The sequence below is a fragment of the Panthera onca genome, chromosome A1 (assembly GCF_046562875.1).
Source record: "Panthera onca isolate mPanOnc1 chromosome A1, mPanOnc1 haplotype 2, whole genome shotgun sequence".
In the NCBI taxonomy this organism is placed as follows: Eukaryota; Metazoa; Chordata; class Mammalia; order Carnivora; family Felidae; genus Panthera; species Panthera onca.
In genome coordinates, this window is record NC_138339.1 from 56,270,118 (window position 1) to 56,283,874 (window position 13,757).

Below are 13,757 nucleotides of genomic sequence, written 5' to 3' on the forward strand. Positions count from 1 at the left end.
AACAAGGAATTGGGGGACACGGGGACTGAGGATATATACACCATTATATACCATTATATAATATATATGTATGTGTATATATATATATATACACACACACACACACACACACATATATATATATATATATATATATATATACACACACACACTGTTATATTACTATTGAATGGATAAAAAATTTTATAACTTTAACAATAAGAATATATAATATATTGTTGAAAGTTTTATATATACAAAAGGTCTTTTAAAATCCATTAGTTTTTATAGCCAAGTACGTGACCAAGACTTCAGTGTTGAATTGCTAATTGAGACCTACCAGATTCATTGTAGAGTGTGGTAATCTGCAAAAGAAGAAAAAAAAAAAAGGCACAGCAGTCTAATGACTCTCTGGGTGCCATACCCTTCAGCCACTCATGATGTTCCTTTCCACATCTTTCAGTACCTTTAGAGGGGTTATTTTCAGGGCAGGGAGCCCTCAGTTGTAGAACTTCCCTGACTATAGACCTCTCCTAGGAAAGATCAAGCTACCTTTCACCTACAAGCCTCTGTAATGGAGACATCATTAAAAAGTGCAGAAAAGCTACAGTCAACTTTGGAGACACTTACAGTAAGTCAAACGAGTTTTTTGGTTAATAAAGCTCATTCATTCTGAAAGATTCCAAAGACTCAGACAAACTGCATTGAGTTAATAACAGTAAAATATTGGTAACTGAAATCATTCACCCTACCACATTATGAAGGAGGAAATTTAGGCCAAGGACACAGGGGTGGCCCCTACTGTTCTATAGTGCTATGTAGTCTTTAATGTTCACACAGAATTTGCTTTTTAAGGCATTATCTGAAAGACGCACACATTCTAAATTGTGCAACACTCAATTTATCTACCTTGGAAGGATGAATGGTCGAGTGAGTCCTGCTGAGATCTAAGCCTCTCTGTCCAGGGATTCAAAATGTTTGAACCAGCTGCTAAGCCTACTAAGCCAACTCTCCACCCTCCAACAGGATAGCTTCTCTGCAAAGGAGTTTAACTTCATCAGTCATTTCCCCTTCCACCCATATAATTTTCCAGAAACTAAACAGTAGTCAGTTGAAAAAAGAAAAGAAGTTACCTCCTCAGAGTTTTTTATGCATCAGAGTGCTATTAAAATTTGTGTGCTATTTGTGGAAACATGACAGAGATCATGAAAAGCAGCCAAGAATAATTTCATGTCATTAATTCAATCTATACATGAGGGACAGAGGCTCCGGGTGTTCATCTCTAAGTGACCAAATGCAAGTCTTATGCTTCTCCTTCAAAAATGTACACAAATATGTCTACTGCATCTCAACTGCTACCAGAATAATGTAAGCCACAGGTGTCTCCAGTGAACTAAATCTCCTAAACAGATTGCATGACTCTTCTTTTTAAAACATTTTAGAATAAAATCCATAGTCTTTTACATGGCCTCCAAAACCCTGTATATCCTGGCCAGAGACTATTTTTTGACACAGTTTTCTATTGTTCTCTCCATACATTATATTTGAGGCACCATTACTGTCTTCTATTCCTGAGACACACCAAGTTCACTCCCACTGCAGAGCCCAGGCACTAGCTATTTCTTCTGCCTGTAAAACTCAGATCCCGATGTTCAATGACAGGCTTTTTCTTCTCAATTGCTAGTTCAATTCTTACCTTCTCAAAGGACCTTGACTTAGCATTCCAAGCTAATATTGTCACTTCCCCTCCCTTGTTAAATTTATCACACAACCTTGTCTATTTTCCTAGTGCTATTTATACTATCTGGATTTATTTTGTTTACATGTTTAATATCAGTCTCACCCACTAAAAAGATATTTTCATGTAAAGAAGTGCTTTACCTCTCTTGTTCACTGCTATATCCCCAGCACACAGGACAATTCCTGGAACATTCTAAGGTTAACAAATGTATCGGAAAGAAGGGTAAAAAAGATGGGAGGAAGGATTAAGAGTCAGTCTTTGCTGTATAATAAGATGTGCTGCATAAAATTATAATGCATTAAGTAATTTTTCATGATAAATTTCTTGGTGAACAGAAAATGGGTAAAGAAAAACTGTATAGTAACTGCATTGGACACGTGCATGCATATGTTTCTGTTTTATAAAACATCTAGGAAATATACTGAAAGAAAATATACATTGACATTTGACCTCAATTTGCAGTAATTATTTCTGTTCCTGTATTGTCTTAATTTTCATGACAGTAAATATATATTCCTTCTGTTGTAAAAAGTGATTTTAAGTCTATATGCCTTCTGCTTTACCCAAGATTCTGCAAACATAGAAACTCAACTGGATCAAGCAGATCAACGCATATATTGGATTGTGCAACTATTTTGCCCAAAGGTCAAGGGTGACAAGAGCTTTCACCTATTTGGTCTTTTATTTTGTATTTTAACAAAACTTCCTCCAAGAGATGGAGAATATGACTGATAAAAGCTATCAGATTCACATTTTCTACTTGAAATTAAAATCGGGGTTAAATTTAAAATGGAGATACAAAAGGAAATCTCTTTTCTACTAGCTTTCACAAAAACACAAATCTATGGAAATGACTCTCATGGGGCAGGCCTGGATATCCATCTCAGAACAAATTGTTCTTTTGCAAGGATCATGTGCCCATCCCTATTGGAAAGGTGAGAGTTACAGTAGGTTGTGAGAATGTTGATAAACACTAGTCATCAAACGCTTTACACCACTAGTTCAAAATGCCCCCACAACTTTTTTTTTGTAAGTTTATTTATTTATTTTGAGAGAGAGAGAGAGACAGAGAGAGAGAACAAGCGAGCAGAGGAGGGACAGGGAGAGGGAAGGAGAGGAAGATTGCAAAGCAGGCTCTGCACTGACTCTGTGAGCGTCGAGCCTGATGTAGGGCTTGAACTCACAAACTCTGAGATCATGGCCTGAGCTGAAATCAAGAGTCTGTTGCTTGACCAACTGAGCCACCCAGGTGCCTCAGCCCTGCAACTTTTAAGTCACCTTTTATGAAGAGATTCCTGGGGTTGTTTTTGTTTTTAGATAGGGACCTGGAGCTGAGTCATAAAACAATTATGTATAGACTAAGAGGGGAGATGTTCATTGAAATTAGAAAACTCAGTTGTAACTCTTTGAGTAGATATTTTTTTATATAATTTGGAGAGGCCTCCTGAAATCCCTAAAGGTCCTCCATGGATTCCCTAGATGAGATTCTATAAGGTCCATAAGCAGCAACCTCCTTTCACTCTTTAGATCCAGTTTAGACATAGGCATATAATTCAGAGAAATGAAGATCAACATATCAACCTTATTATTTGGTAAGAATGGAAGCCTAATGAACTGGAAGATGTGGCTGATATGTGAAGTCATATGGACTTGATAATTCTCCCCAAATTTAGATATGCCCACACACCCCTTCTTAGATTGCAGTGGACAACTTACCTGCCATGCTACCCATACCAGAGCCTGCCCCACCAAGATTTCTCACGGGGGGGAGACAACAAACAACAATTTGTGTTTTCTGCATCAGACCTAAAAAGCAAACTGGGAATGGGCTGAGCCTTGCATGACTGATCCCTACTCTCAGCTACCAACTGGAAAAGTCCTTTCAAGTTTGAGATGTGTATGGCAGAAAGGAAATCAGAAATTTTACCTTAATGACAGCGTCCCCAAATAGAGATAGAGCCTAGGTTTAAAGGCATTTGCCTTTTTAATGCCCTAGATTTTAATTTCCGGATTAGATTCCCCCTATTATCACTCTTCTGATTTTTTTTTTTTCCCTTATACAATTTTGATGTATATCTTCCATTACACACAGTGGCCCTTCCAGAGCATCCACTGAATTTTGAATCAAAAACTAAAATTGAATCTGTTTGAAATGTTCAAAGCCATCTCCATTGGCATCCTTGTAGCTCCACATAATAAATTGAATACAGGAGCAGTAGCCTTATTAAGCTGATGAAATCATTGCTTTCTTCAGTATGTAGTGGTCACATAAAAAGCTGATATTTTCAACAGATATAATATTAAGTAATTCAGTGCCTTCTCAAATTAACAAAGAGACTTTCAACTTTAAGACCCTTATTGGAAAATGTTTATTGAGAAATAGCTATAAATATAAATATTTTCAAAACATGGTGGCAAAGTATTCTATGCTGCTAGTCATATTAATATCACTAGCTTGACTCCACTGTCTGCCTTTCTTGCATAGAAGGGGTGACAAACATTAATGCACAACCAATAAAAAGATCAAATGCTTTCTTACTTGTTTTGTTTACCTAACTCCAGGGTAGAAATATGCTCAGAATATCCTGCCTTGACCATTGGTTCCCAAATACTGGTTCAAAGTCTTGCTGTACCAAGCCACTTTGAGTTTCCAAAATACAGACACTTAAGTCCAAGGTCAGATATTTGGAATCAGAAAGGAAGACTGGTGTAACTTTAGCAAAAGTTTCAGGCAATTTGGATGGGCAGACAGATTTGGAAAAGATTACAATAAAATTGCGCTCTAGATAAGGCGTTGTTCTGGGCTATTGTTTGTTCTTATCTCTTTTTCTTCCTTTGATATGAATTACATCCTTCCATAGACATAGAAGTCCTGTGCAAGAAAGGTTTTTGAAATGATTTAGTGTAGTCTCATTACTCAGAGGGAAACTGATGTTGAGAGAAATAGAGATTCAGTTGCTGTGTACTCAGTTTACTGCGCACCCTCTCTGCCTCTCTTTTTCTTGAGCCTGTCTTTGGAAATATTCTGGTGAACTCAGTTTCAAGATACAAATGACTGACGGGAAGCCTAGGTGGCTCAGTCAGTGAACATTTGACTTTGGCTCAGGTCATGATCTCACGGTTTGGGAGTTCAAGACCCGCATCGAGAAATATGCTAACAGCTCAGAGCCTGGAGCCTGCTTCGGGTTCTGTGTGTCTCTCTCTTTCTCAGGTTCATGAGTTTGAGCCCTGTGTCAGGGTCTCTGCAGTCAGCATAGAGCCTGCTTCAGATTCTCTGTCTCCCTCCAGCTCTGCCCCTACCTTGCTTGCATGTGTGCACTCTTTCTCTCAAAAGTAAATAAACAGAAAAAAAATAAAAAGATATATATGACTTACAAAATATAAATTTATTTAAACTGTGGTATTTATTATTTTGGCAAAATCAATGACAGTAAGCTAAAGAAAAGAACACAAATTTTGTAAAGATGAGGAGGGAAAGAAGAAGGTAGGAAGGAAAGAAGAATATAGTGAAATAACTCTTAAAACCCAAATTTCATATAGGTTTCAGCCTTCTTTTCGTCCGACTGACTCTATCTGTAGGATTTCAAGAGTTGATCAAAATAGTATCAGATAGAATCTTAAAAACAATACCTTCAACTATTTCGTCCATTCATATTCTTTTTTTCTAATTAAAAATTTTTTAAATATTATTTTATTTTTGAGAGAGAGAGAGAGGCAGAATGAGAGCAAGGGAGGGGCCAAGAAGGAGATACAGAATCCAAAGGCAGGCTCCAGGCTCTGAGCTATTGGCACAGAGCCTGATGCACAGCTTGAACCCATGAACCGTGAGATCATGACTTGAGCCGGTTGTACACTTAACTGACTAAGCCACCCAGGTGCCCCTTAAATTTTTTTAATGTTTATTTATTTTTGAGAAAGAGAGATAGCAAGAGGTAGAGAGAAGGAGAGAGAGAGAATCCCAAGCAGGTTCCACGCTTTCAACACAGAGCCTGAAGTAGGGCTCAGTCTCAATCGTGAGGTCATGACCTGAGCCAAAATCATGAATCAGATGCTCAAATGACTGAGCCACCCAAATGCTCCAATTCATACATTCTTTTGCAAAAATGATATCTTAATCTTCATGCCATTTTGTAATCCCATTTTCTTTCTTACAAAAGTAAATCAACTGCATCTTTTCAGGGTTTTACCACATAATTTTAAATAGCTGTGTCATATACTATTACCATAATATAAAATACCATAATAAATGTGTTTGATCCTTTATTATAGGGTATTTATTTTTCAATAGTTTGCTAGTACAATGTTTAGATAGATATTCTCAGAATCCATTCATATATCCATGAAGATTTTCTTAGAATATATTTCTGAAAGTGGGAATTACTTGAGACATGAATATAGAAAGAATTAAATAATGATAATTTAAAAATTCTAAGTGATTGTTTCTTGGAGAACAATGAATTTCAGAAAATTTGGTTATTTGGAAGGGAAGATAAAGTGTGTGTGTTGACAGTTGCATGTGCAATGAAAATAGACATGTCAATGTTCACAAATGGCTAACATTTTAAAAGTAAAGAATTAATGGCAGCAGATTACGTTAGATAGATAGATTCTATCTATCCATGTATCATCTTTCTAATGTTCTAATTGTCTATTTCTCAAACGAATACTTTAGAAATGGAGTCTGCAGATAAGTGGCAATTTTCAGAAAATAAACCCTCATTTTAGAAAAGGAACCTGTATAAATGCAGACAGTCTTTCTTCATGGGAGAATAAATACCACAGAAAATAGCTCTTTTTAACTGGCTCCTTTAAAAATATTTGTAATGAAATCTTCTGCTTAAGTTTGAGAACAACCCCAATAAAAACAAAAACAACATTACACAAAACCAAACTAAGGGAATAATAAGGAGAAAGGTCAGGAGAAAAAATAAAATACTTAAGTGACATATCTTATTAGAAGGCATAAACTATCCATCATCTCAAAGAATTTGGAAAGTAGACTGGTTTTACTGGGAGAGAAGTTGTGATTCCATATAATGATCCAAGTAATTTAGTGCAAAGGTTTTCTCCAAAGACTATGCCTGTTGAAAATGAGGTGGGGGGTGGGGTGGGAAATAAAGATAATTGGTTAAGCACTTGGGGAGATTGTAATTTCCCCAGAGGTCTGATAATACGGCTGAAACATTCTGCCACAATCAAAGCTTCAGTGTTATATCTTTGGACTTTCAAAAACCTGGACTTTAAAATTAGACACTGAGATATAAGGAGTGTGGTGGAGTTAAAAGGAAATTGGATTGGGAATAAGGAGATTTGGTTTCAGACTTGACTCTGCTGCTCTATTAGCTGTGTGACCTTGGAAAAGTCAATTAATTTTTCAGTGTGCGGAGTTTTATTTCAATGGAAATAGTTAAGGAACATTTGTTTTGTAATTTAAAAATGCACCTTAGTGCTCAGAATACAGTTTGGCACACTGTTGGTGCTCAATGTACCCTTTTCCTGAATCAAAGTGATTTTGGTAAATGTTGTCATTTCATAATATGTAAAGAAGTTTGTTTTCTCATTTATGTATTCTTGAGTTCCTGCCATTTCCCTTTTAATGCTATATTTGCTTAATAATTTATCAGTTTTGCTGGCTGAAATGCAGAACTGACCATGTAAAAATAAAAAGTACCTTTAGAGTGAGCCTGTAGGGTCTAGGAGCCTCACATATGGATCTTTATTGAGACCAAAACCCAGACACGTACAAGATTTGAGTTGGTGTAGAATATTAAGGAAGGAACTGGGAATGGGAGAATCTATACAGAGTTTGTTTGAATGCTAATAAATCATGAAATCACTGCTTCCTGGCTACTGGGATTTGCTGCATAAGAAGCCTGCAGTTCTACAAAGAATGAGGTTCCCTACAGAACTCCTTATTCTGGCTCTAACTAATACACTATAGGAGGAAAAAGGCTGAGTAGGTGTTGGGGAAAAGAAACAGATTTCAGGAACAGAAGCGATTCCTCGTTCCAGAATCTTACATATGTATAATTGTTATTTTAATATTAATCAAGCCTTGGTGGCAGAATTGTGATAGCTGTGCGAACAGGACTCCTATCCACACAGCTGGTTGTTGAGTTAATTTACTTCTTTTAAAGGTCCCCTTGCAGTCATTTGATATTGTTTTCTGTGTGCAGCTTCCCTACTGTGTCTTGAGCTAAGTCAATCTACCTCTCTGAATTTAATGTACTCTGACATGGGCATGTTCAGAAAGGGAGATGATGCACTCAGACACAGGAAGTAAGATCCACATGAGATAGCGCCTTCATTGCTTTCCCCCTGCCTGGAAGCTGTGGGAAAACCTCCCCAGAAAGAACTGATGAAGAGCGAAAGCACACAGGCCACCTGGGCTGAATGTAAGGAGAAGCTGTATTCTTCAGAAACAATTCTTCCTGAGCAAACATCTCTCGCTCTGCCTCCTCCCTGCAAATTCTCACTGTAGAGTGAAACTAATTTAACAAGATATCCCCATTTCCTCTGAACAGTGGTGAAAATATTCCTACAGGACTTTATTAAGACAGACCCCAAAGTACTCATCAGGCCAGTGAAAGGAAAAAAAATCCTGCTGTGGCCTTTCTACCCACAACACTACTGCAATTAAAGAAGAAGCCAATATCAAAGCAGACAGGTAACTTTATAAGCACACCAGGCATCTGCCCATGCCCAAGGCCACATTTTTAGAGGAAAGAGCCATTATTTTTCCAATGGTACAGGAAAGGAGCTGCAGGACATACAGGTTAAATTGAAAAGGGCTCATAAGTACCTTAGGAGGTTAACAGTATCACCTGAAGCCAGGTTCCTATCAGTTATGGATTCAATATTTTGTTGGAATTTGATGAGGTCCAAGGGGATGTTTGCAAAGGGAAAGTGTGATTGGTCCTCTAACTTGGCAGCTGTTTGGCATCCCATACAGAGCTTATAAGAAGTTCTTTATTTTCCATGTGGATCCGGCATTCCTCACACACTGTGCTCCATGCCAATACGATCCCGGATATTAATCACAGCATTTTCATTTCAGTAATCGATTCAGTGGAAAGCTGGCTGTGGAGGGATGATGTAGGGGCTCCGTTATTATAAGGAAACACAAAATATGAATCTGGTTTTCACTTTTCCCTTCGAAAGTGGCATGTTGACGAAAAGTTTTAGATCCAAAAATAAGCCAAGTCTAGCAAATTAGTGCACTGCGCTAATTACGGTCTGAAAAGGTAATTACTTCCACGGTTGCTCTTAGGCTCTCCCACGACCCCCGCAACAGTCCATCAGTCTCCTTTACACCATTTCTGATGGGAAATCTTAATTCACATTTGTGCATTTTATCTGTTAACCCTGAAGAGGGTTTAGGGATTTAAACTCTTGTCTTTCAACTAGGTTAGTTTCCTACAAAGGAAAACAAAAGCAGAGGGAAAGATCACCTACAGTTCCCTCTGATCCTGGGAAGAGTTACGACAAAAATTTTCTCTGTTGCTCAGGGTTCAACTGCACACTTTATACAAGGCTATCTTAGTGCTTTGGGGTTCAACAGATCAATTTAGACTGTGTATTTTTCTGTCTTTGTTTGCATTGTTCTTTTATCCAGCTGCAAGACTGCTTTTCTTTTAACAAAATGTCAAATGGTGGTGAATTTGTTCCATTAGCTTTGCAAATGTGTGTTTGACTTCCTATGGCATTTTTCTCCTCCTTTCTTTGTTGTATATTTCTTACATTTCAAAGGGGAACATCAAATAAATTCTTCTTTTGAAAGAATTAGCATTTTAATTCTTAGGTGATAGTCTGCAGTTGTGTTTCTGATTGTGCTTTTAATTAAAGGACAAATACAGATGCATTTTCCCCATTTGATTCAATTATTTTGGAGGTGAGGAAAATTCTTAAATTCCAATTTCACTGAATTAATATTTTGACATAAGATAACTTTGTTACATAGAGTAGCTCAATCACTGCATTGTGTGTGGCCTACAATCTACAAAACTCTTTTCCCATTTTGTTTGCATAAGCTTTTATAATTTTAGTTATAGAATCTGAAAATACGTAAAAAGAAAAAAAAATAGTTTAAGTATCACAGGGATTGGAAAGTATATTTGTTCTCTAATAAGATAAAATCAACAAAGCAATTTTTTAAATGCTTAGTAGTGATTCCGGGTTCTTATTTAAAAGGAGGGGAAGAGACGCTGGAATGGAGATAAAATAGTAAAATATTTGATAATACACACTCCCTCGTCACTCTTTTTTCTCATTGAGTCCTTTGATATCTGAGTAAGTTTTGCCAGTCACAAACAATAGTTTATTATCCTCATGAATACTTCAGCTTCCTCTTAGTTCTTATATCTAATGCAGGTAAAAAACATTCATCTTTGTCCCTTTTTCTATTTCCCCAAGTAGGAGAGAGGTGGGTACATCATATGAAATACAATTGAAGGTCTTCAAAGGGCCACTTGACTGCTGAAGCTAAGCGCCTCTTATCTGTATCAGGATTCAGTTTCTTTGAAGTTAATTCAGAGATTATATTTCATGCCTTTAAAAAATCTTTAAATAAGAATGTGTATTATACCTTTTCCTAAAATCCTCTGGAACATTAGGTTGAAATGAAGCGCAGTGTTCCACTAGTTTCCATTCCAGTCATGGGGTAGGGGAAGAATTGCAGCTTTTGAGGTTCCTTTTTCTATTAGTTATCAACAGGATAGTGGAACCATCAAAAAACAATGCTTTTGTCTCCTTCCTTTCTTTTTTCTCCCTGTTAGCCTTCAGTTTTGCTCCCCTCAGCTGGAAAAATAGATATATATACTTTTCATCACTGCACTGCATGTAAAGTTGTAAAATACACCTGATGGGCTTTGCTTGCAGTGTGTAGCTAATTGACTACAATCTCCAGGTGTTATAAATAAAGTGTCTGGGAGCGCTTATAATAAAGGTGTTTTCCCCAGCTTCAGAAGGAAGGTGCTGGTCACAAATGAGGAAAGAGACTCGCTGCTGAAGGTAAATTTACTCAAGGTTAGTAGCGTGTTTGGCAACTTTGGTTTAGAAGAACATCGATTTTCTTGTATAAAGCATGGTGCTCCCCAAAGTAGAGGGATTGATGTGCAGAGCAAAAATATTTGATGAGTTAATGCATTGAGCATGCTGGTGTGAGCAAGTTTTATTTGACCTCAGCCGGGGCAGGGGGAGAGGCTGGATATGCCCGAAAGAAATTGGAAGAGGAGATCCTTGTATGTTTCTCTCAAGAGAGCCAATAACCTGTTAAGAAACGTGTGTAAAACTGTTGGTATCTGAGTAATAGGCTCGCCGTGTAAGAGCAGACAAGTAAGATTGCAATCCAGGGGAGTCGGTCATAAGATTTGAGGAAACTTCTTCAATTTAGTGGTAGAATCATATGTTATGTGAAATTACCTACTTTTAAAAGTCATTTAAGTAAAATTGTCAACATAGGGAAAACAAATTCTTTGAATTCTTTATCCTTAATTCAAATATGTTCCTATTTTCAGCTAATACAAGATTGGGGGAATGATGAGACCATAATTTTTCATTGCTTGGGGCCTTTACATTTCTTCAGTCTCCTTGTGCAAGATGTTATTAATCTTTGAGGTGGATATAATAAGGTTTGCCCCTCACAAGAGTTTAAATTTAAGTTCATTGTGTTAAATAAAATAATGACCTAAGAATGAATACCCACTTTTTTTCTTGAAGGATAAACAATGATTAAATTAATTAAAGATTATTAACTGTCAAAAGTCCCACCCAATAGTTTATTAATTTATCAGCTCAAGCCTTCGATGCTGATTTCTTATTTTGTCTATAAGAGCTACAGATGTAATTTTTTTTTTAAACTACTTAGTGACTATCTGGGGCACCTGAGTGGCTCAGTTGGTTAAGCATCTGACTCTTGGTATCAGCTCAGGTCATGATCCCGAGGTCGTGGGATCAAGGCCCATATTGGGCTCTGCACTGGGCATGGAGCCTGTTTGGGTTTCTCTTACTCCATCGCTCTCTACCCTTCCCCCACTTGCACACATGCATTCTCTCAAAAACAATTAGTTAATTAAAAACAACTGCTTAGTGGCTCCTATAATAAACAATCAGCGTAATCTCTTGAAATAGAAAATGCAGGGGTTTTTTTCTTAAATTTTACTTTACATCCTTTTAAATACTTAAGGTAAAGGAATATTGACTTAAAAATCTCGTTTTTTTTCTTTCTTCTTTTTTTTTTTCTATATTAACTGCCATATGTAAACTGAGAATTTCTGCCAGCAATTAAGGGGCAATATCAACCATTTGAACAAATACTGGTATGGTCAAGTCTTAATATGCTATATGTTTACCTCGGTACATATTAGGTCTCATTTAGAAAATTCACTTAATATGTTACTAAGGAAAAGGTACGCAGACAAATATTTGGAAATTTATTCAAATATGTTTATCGAGGTCTTAGTATATTCTAGGTTCTGTTCTAGGTACTGAGAATGTATCAGATAGAAAAGCAGGTAAAGATTACAGTTTTTCCTGAGTATACATTATGGAGATGTGGACATACTGATAAGCAAGGATCATGCAATGGAAAAAAAATAATAGCAGATTGGAGATGCCAGGGCATGGGATGAAGTTGGAAGTAAAGTAATGGTCTAAGGTAAGGGGTGGGGGGGCTCATTGAAAAAGTGAAATCTGGGCAAAGAACAGGAGGGATGTTGGCAAGGATGTGAAGACACAAACCTTGTGCACTGTTGCTGGGAATGAAAATTGGTATAATCATCGTGAAAACCGTATGGAGGCTTCTCAAAAAAATAGAGCTACCATATAATCTGGCAATTCTACTTCTGGGTATTGATCTATAAAAAACAAAAATACTAACTTAAAAAGTTACCTCTACCCCTGTGTTATTACACATGATTTACAATAGCCAAGATGTGGAAACAACCTGATGAATGATGAATGGATAAAGAAATTGTAAGCTATATATCTATAACTGTATCTATATAATACAGACATAAAAATACCTTATGATCTGTTTTATATGTGGAATCTTTAACAACATCAAAAACTGACAGATAAAAAGAACAGTTTGGTACTTGCCAGAGGCAGGGGAATAGAGAAATGGGTGAACTATCTTTCTGTGTGTTTGTTTGTTTAAATATATTGAATAATTTATAATAATTAAAAAATATAATTTGGGAGGGGCGCACAGAACCCTAAGCAGCTTACGTTGTTAAGGTCCAGAAGCCAGGGGATGAGGTGGGAGGAAGACTGTTCAATGGCCGAAGGGTTTGTGGTTGGCCATTCTTGTCCCTTAGAGTTATTGGACAGTCATTCTTTCACTCAGAAACAATTGAGGTCTACCATGTTCCAACTGCAGTTTATTTAGTGGTGACCTCCCAGGACAGCATTGACGGGGATGAGAAAGAGGCAGCTATTTCATAGGCTTTAGAGCTGGAAGGGAGATTGGAAGTCACCTAGTCTAACTCTGAAATACACAAAGGAGACCTGAAAGGGTTAAGTGATTTGCCCAATAAGTCACAGAATATAGCTGAGGTTGGACCCTCCCCACCTCCCCTTGCCACTTTACCTTCCCAAGCCAGTCCTTGTCATTATAAGCTCCTGTGGTCATAAATGGTTGAGCATTAGGGCAAATGCACAGAAGCTTTGAAGAAAACTTAGGGGAAGTGTAGATGTCCTGTAATCTGTGAGAGCAGGTATGCTGGAACCCTGGTTTTAATAAATAGAATTGAAAGTGCTAGAATTTAGAATCCATTGTTTTCCCATTATTAGACTTAATAATCTGGTTTAGACAGCCAAGAATTCTAAAACTTCACTTTTTAAAATATTTTGTCTATCTAAAAAAACAATTTGGGAGTATATAATAACTGGGGAATACAAAAGAAAAAAAAAAACAAAGGAAAGAAAAAAGTCACCTACAACCTTGGAATGAAACAATAACTCCTATTTATATCATGGAATGTTCTGATTGTCTCTGTATCTCTCTCTTACTATAGCTCTGTAAATTGATGGATGGATA

General features: G+C 37.0%; 1 long non-coding RNA gene across 1 annotated transcript; it reads right to left on the reverse strand.

Moving 5' to 3' along the window:
• Window positions 1-282: 282 nt before the first annotated feature.
• Window positions 283-13,428, reverse strand: LOC132680960 (uncharacterized). Its single transcript, XR_009610779.1, has 3 exons — window positions 13,308-13,428; window positions 1,861-1,912; window positions 283-344 (listed from the first exon to the last, which is right to left on the reverse strand). It is a non-coding gene; the product is annotated as an uncharacterized LOC132680960 (long non-coding RNA).
• Window positions 13,429-13,757: the final 329 nt, after the last annotated feature.